This window comes from Nelumbo lutea, chromosome 7 (genome assembly GCF_056320005.1).
Source record: "Nelumbo lutea isolate HS-2025 chromosome 7, American lotus-T2T, whole genome shotgun sequence".
Lineage (NCBI taxonomy): Eukaryota > Viridiplantae > Streptophyta > Magnoliopsida > Proteales > Nelumbonaceae > Nelumbo > Nelumbo lutea.
In genome coordinates this window covers 58,188,224-58,195,294 of record NC_142690.1, presented here as the reverse complement: position 1 = coordinate 58,195,294, position 7,071 = coordinate 58,188,224, and positions in this window count along the sequence as shown.

Genomic DNA, 7,071 nt, shown 5'->3' with positions numbered 1-7,071 from the left:
TTTGTACTACGAAATGTCAGGGATCCTACCTTAGTTCTTTTTTGGGAAAGTAGACTGTACTCCACCTCAGAAATCAGAAATTACAGCCCCCTTCTAGTCTATTAATAGCCCCACTGCTATAAACTGCATCCTGTCCGTGGATTTAGCATCGATCCACAGTAATGATTCATTCCACCTGTACGGTGGTGGTAAGATTGTTTCCCTCTTGTTGAATTGTTTCCTCATACAAGTACAACAATGGTTTAAGGCAGCATTTTGTTTCCACCCTACGCCTACGATGTGTCAAACCTAGAACCTCACAACATACTGCACCTGAGACCTATTTGAATGGATCATATCAACCTCACCCATTTGCAGCAAAGGTGTCTTATATTTATTTCTTGCTATCAATCACTCCTTGACACCCCATAGGGGTCTCTTACTCTTTTAAGTGAACAGTTTAACATCACAGCTCTTTTCTTACAAAGATGATAATAGCGGGATTTGAAACTGCACCACTGATACGACAATTCATTCAGCGTACCAACTGCACATGATACTACGGTGGCCTCATTCATTTACTGGTATCTTGCATGCATGTAGTAAATTGGTCAACCAGGTAATGGTAAAAATGAGGGGCAGTTTTGCCATTATTTAAAATTTGTATGGTAAAAAATGAGATAGAAAAAGGAAAACATGCTATTCTGAAAAAAATGAAAAGTGAAAAGTAATATTGAGCAAGGTTCAAAGTATCGGAAACGCAAGGTGTATCACAAGGTTCGATCGATTCGTTCCGGGACCCCTCCAGTATGCCTCTATAATGGGTGTATCGGGGGTGTGACTGGTTCAGGGTTGGAGGAGACCTAAATCGGTCCCTTGAATCTATTTAAAAAAAAAAGGTAAAAAAAGGGTATCGATTCGCCTGATACACCTCTATTGGGCGTATCAATATTTTGAACCTTGGTGTATCGAAAAGACAATTTTAAGAGATGTATCGAGATACGCTTTGAATACGTATGGATACATGCGAAAAAATAAGATACGCATAAATATGGTAAAAAATTCAAATAAATCTTAAAAAATATATTACTAACTATATTTACAAATTTTATATGATTGTAAATAAGTCATTTAAATGTAGAAAATCATAATTTAAATGTAAATAAGTCATTTAAATCGGGACACAATTAGTAACTATTGAAAAAATGATGGAATAACTAAAACGCAAAAAACAAAAAAAAACTAAAATATGAATGTCAATTTTCAAAAAGCAATATAATTAATTTTAATATTTATTAGTATATAAATTTTAATAATTAATTCTAGCATTTATTAATAAAAACTTGTCACTCATTAAGAAAATTGAAAATTTACTTAAAATTAAAAGTGCATATAATCATAACAAACAAATATGTGTGTCTCATTGTCAAACTCGTGGTTGTTAAAACTTAAAAGTCAAGTGACCAAGGTTTGAATCTTGTTGTAGTTATAATTTGATGTTTTTACACTAACAAAACAAAATTATTGATAAGGGATCATTAATCAAAGGAAATAATGAGAGAATTTGAATTATGTGCTAAAATTCAAATTTGTCTTGGAGTAATTCGTTAATTAATAAAAGGGAAATTAGACTTAAATAACCGACATTAATGAGAGATTCGGTATTAAATATGGGTTAACGAATAATGATACATATCTGAATTGTTTCGGGCCCGTATTGAACTATATCGAGCCCATATCGGCCAATACAAATCCAAAACAACCCGATACGGGCTCGTATCGGCCGATACATACGAAAAGAAACAGAACAAATGATTTATGCATGTGTATCGGGTTTTTGAACCTTGATCTTGAGAGGAATTCTTGTAAGTTGTAACTAGTTTTTTCATTCCACAGTTATGGCTTTTTCATCAAATGGGTTTTGAGGCAGCTTTTGGCCTAAAGTAAGTGCTAGAAATGCTTATTTTAAGCCTTCCAAACATAGCCTATGAAGGGATGGGAGATCCATCATATGGATGGTCGGACCCTGTAGGAAGGTTGGGCAAAATTTCAAAAAATCTCTCTCTCATCCAGGAATCGTATTCCCTAATTTAGAAAACTGCATTGTCAATGTTCGTTTTTGAGTCAAAACCAGACCAGATGTGAAACCAAAAGGGAAGTGAAGAATATACCTAATACGAAGTAAAGGAACACCCAACGTAGGTGGTCACGCCTAAAGATGATACCAAATCCGCCTCCATTGAAGATGACACTGCGTATGTTGAGGCAGGATCAACAAGAATGGTTCTTCAGCAAGAACTTGGGATTCTTCTCCAAGAATTGAGCAGGGTGGTGTGAGCACGACTTCTGATTGTTTTTTCACCAAGAAACAATATCAAGAACACTTCTTGATCACTCCAGTAAGTGGAGATCGAACTGGGATGGCACCAAGAATTGAGGGAGAGAAGAGAATACAGAAAGGAGTGTGTTCTCTCTGTGGAATTCACCCCCTATTTATAATCCCTTCAGGATCAGCTTCCTAATCTGATTAGGAATGAGATTTCCTAATCTAAATCTTGTATTTAGATCTTCACTCTCAAGTTGATATGACCTATCTTATCCAACTGCTAATCTCAATCAAATTATAAACCCAAAGTTGGCCCAATTTAATTAAACCATTTTAGCTCAGTTCGAAATGGACTTTAGGTCCATTAAGTCATATTGCTTACTTAAGCCATTAAGTGCTGGCTAGCTTGGTTCTCTTTGTATGGCGTGGGGCCCTAACATTGATCTACACATCAGCTACATGGGTTCAACCTAGCCTTTGTTACAAGGCCTGGCTGAATTCACTGTAGGTCATAGTGAACCCTTGAGTCCATCACCATGGGCTCTTAATGGGCCCAACATTTACACTAAATGGTCCTTGGGTCGAGACATATTGTGAAAATCCAAGGACTGTGGGCATATGCAAGATTAATCCATCAGGTATTACCCTCAATGGCTTTACACTTAACCTCTTAGCCCATGATGATCAAACACTACTCGACAAGAGAGGACTTCTCCCTCGGCTGCAAGGTACAGTATTGCACTCTCTACTCACATGGATCCCAGGAATTAAAACCTTTTGCAAATCAATTTGAAACCATAATATATATAAGTATATTTCTTTATAAATATATTTTGTAAAACCAAATTTCAAACACATTTGAAATCCATTGCCGACAGTTTAGGTTTTCATAAGAGAGAGTGCATTTCCCCGATCATTCACTTTGTCCGACAAATGGGCTGATCTTATCACTATGATCACCCACTTAGGTTAATTCTCAGACTGCCCCAACATACCCAGGTTTTGACCCGGTAAAGTATCTCACTGATTGGCATATCAAAGACAGCCCAATCCAACACTTAGTGTAGTACCATGATCTTGTCACTATGATCACCCACTCAGGTTAATTCTCAGACTGCCCCAACATACCCAGGTTTTGACCCGGTAAAGGATCTCACTCATTGGCATATCAAAGACAGCCCAATCCAACACCTAGTGTAGTACCATAATCGAGTCTAGGGGTCAGGTGTAACATTTCAGTTTTGCCCATCTATCTCCAAGGTCTAGGGCAATTTGGTTTGGTTTAGGGTTTCAAGAAAACCCACACTAGATGTACCTCAGGTCTCACCTTGGTAGCTGAGACAAGCCACCCCAACTAACTTGGCGGCACATCAGTGTCTGCCTTGGCAAGATAAATCTCCCCAAATCTATCTAACGGCTGTGAAGGTTCTAAACTAACACAAGTCCAAATCAATTATGCACTTTATTCATTTACAATAAATGACAATAAGTACATCAATTTGATTGGAGCTAAGGGCATACACTATCTAACAGCCTAATAGTCATGTCTTCTTGCTATGTCTTGTAGGTATGTAGAGTGTGGATTGGGAATAATGCACTAATGTGACCAATGATAATCCCCCACACTGGTGGTAAAATATATGGGATGAACACTAAGTGGTTGAATGCTTGTGGGCTCATGTATTTTATGACTATTGCAAGTGTTATAATTGGTTCCACAACCTGTTGAACAGCTATTGCATTCAACTAATCCTATCATGGTTAGCTGGGTTTTTGCAAACGTAGCAAAATGGTTATGGGCAAAGAATATTATTGTGTAATATTTTGCTACTATTCTTATATATTTTTCTCATGTTCTACTTCTCATATACACAAATTAACATATCCCTTGGTTATTTTGTTCTTGTTTCATTTATGCTTAGAAACTAGACATACATAGTTCATTGGTTTGTTGTTTTGGGTTGTGAGTGCACACCTCATTGGAGTTGAGGCTTTTTAATGATAGATTTAGGTTGTGTTTGGGACCATTGCCACTTCTTGTAACATTTTAGGTTGATCAATACAAATTTTATGAGAATATCTTTTTTCTTTCTACCACAAATGCTTTGAGTTATCAAATAACTTCTAGTATCGATCTTGTTTCTTCGGGAAATGTCAAATTTGGTGTTTCTACTATAAATGCTAACACCCTATCCAATGCCTATATTTTTTTTAGTGCAAGTGGTTATCTGGTGTGGTATGACAACAATTTCTCAAAAATCTGTACTAACAAACCAAAAATGTTGCAAGTAGAAGTGGTAATGGAACCAAACACAACCTTAATTACTAGATCAAATTGTTGGATTTGAAATGAATGAACCAGTTCCGACTTGAGAGGCAGGTTGCAAGACATGCTCATTTAAGTTCAAGGAATTAAGTGTAATTAACTAATTACATAACCTTTTTTTTCTTCCATGGGCCCCATCTCTCTCTTTCCTCCTTCCCTTTCTCTTTTTTTTGGGTAAATTGCTGGAACCTCCCCTAAAATTTGGTAATTGCAATCACCTCCCTTGGACTTTTTGGCATAGTTGCAAGTAGATCCCTTTTCTCTTCATATAAATCACTAGCCCAAACCCTTCCAATCTCTTTTTTGAAATTTATTTATTTTTCAAATTTGCCCTTCATATCAATTATTCAAAGGTAAAATAGTAAATTTAAATTCTTTTTATCGTTTATAAAGTTTGTATTTTTTTTTATAGAAACCAGCCTAAATAGTAACTGCATAGGTATTTTGGACATTTTCATGCCTCTTGTTAGAGAATTCTAATAGAGGGGGTCTATCTTTTGATACTTCTCATTGATGACCAACCATTTATCCTCATGGTTTGGTTCATTTGCTTTTGTATGCTTTGGAGACTTGTATCCCCATGTAGCTTTCTTTATTGAAATCAAATTCTCTTTATTACAAAAAAGAAATAAATATAGAGAGGTCTACTTGCAACTGTCATAAAGTTCAGGGAGGTGATTTCAATTACTAAAATTCAGGAGTGGTTTCAGAAATTTACCCTTTTTCTTCTTTTCTTCCCTTCTTCCCTTCTTCCCTCTTTCTCTCCCAAGGCTCCCTCCTCTTCTCTCCTCTCTTTTTTCCCTCTTTTTTCTCCCTCTCTTTCTCACCCTATCTACCCCCTTTTTTCTTTCTTATTTCAATCTCTCCCATGCTCACCAATTTTCCCTCCTAATATCCCTCTCCTCTCCCTCTTTCCTTTTTCTTTTTGGTTTCCCTCTCCCCAATGTCTCTTTTGCAATCCTCTTAAAACCCCAAAATCAGCACCCATGAGACAAATATAACTCTAAATAGATTCAACATCCTTCTATTCAACAGATTAATCTCTTACCGGCAACACTATATACCTTTTAACACATTGTTTTTTGCAATTTGTCAAAAATTTTCTACCAGGTTATGATTCCTTCAAGTGACAGAAAGTAATTATTTTAAATTTTTAATGTGATCCTGCGGGACTGTGGCCTCAAACGATTTGGAGGTCTACATTGTTTAGTCCATATTGTAATCAAGTTGTTGCATTTTTTTAATGCAATATTACTTTTGTCCATGTTCTTAGGATTTTTGACAACTTAACCAGTTTATGGATAACCAATTTGTTGAGGTTAGTCAATGTATAAGAAAACTATGGACTGAGAATGAAATGCAAGATGTTGAAAAGGGATTCATCTCTATATCTACTGTAGAAAAGAATGGTAAAAGTATCCTATTGATCAAATCATTGAAATCAAAAGTAGATATACAAAGATTAAGTTCCACTAGTACATATAAATAATGAGGTTACTTGAAAGTTGAAACTTGCATTAATCTGACATTTTTCATGTTTATATAACAAGAAAATCATTTTAGCATTTGTGGTGGGCATTAGAAGTTCCTAAAACTATGTTTCTTTTTTTCCGTTTTTTTTTTGGATTGACATAGAGTTTCACTTGATTGACCTTTATCTGCAGTTACTTAGTAGTTTCATCATTTCACATTCTTTCTTTCTACTATCAAACACACCCATTTGTTTTGATTGTCTTCACCTTTTCTCTTCACTCCTTTATATATATTTGTGTAATTTCACTAAGATCAGTGATAAGGGGAAGAATGGATCAACATGTCTAAAATGAAGGAAATTCTGAAATGTTGTTCAGGTAATTAAACCTCATCAAATATACAAATATTCCATGTCCTCTGAGAACAAAAATGTATTAATTAAAAAGATACATGGAGAGAGAGAGAGAGAGAGAGAGAGAGAGAGATCCAACGAAAGATCCTACTGCTCCTGCGTATTCTGTATTCCTTAGAGGCACAACCTTGATGAAGGGTCCAACAAGGAGGAAGCCATGGGCAAGGCCAGCCTCAACACCCCTGAGCAGTGGGTCGACTGCCATCCGGTAGGCAGGCAGATGGTTGGAGACGTACCAAGCGATCAATGGGCTTGATGTTACTGGTATCTCTAGGCTTCCAATGAAGGGGTCTCCATTAATGGGCTGAATCACTTGATAAGTTGCATGGCTGTGTGGACACAACTATTGTTAGACACGCATAAGCACTTAGATCATTTCTGTTATTGATAAAATGGTTTTGTTTGATATTTTCATCTATAACTATAACCATTGATTGAGTGTATTACTGTAAGTATTAATTAACCACAGTAGTTACCGGATAGGTTGTTCTATTGCTGGTAGAGTCATTTCTAGATGACTAATCTGACTGGTAACTACTGTGGTGAATACTGAAA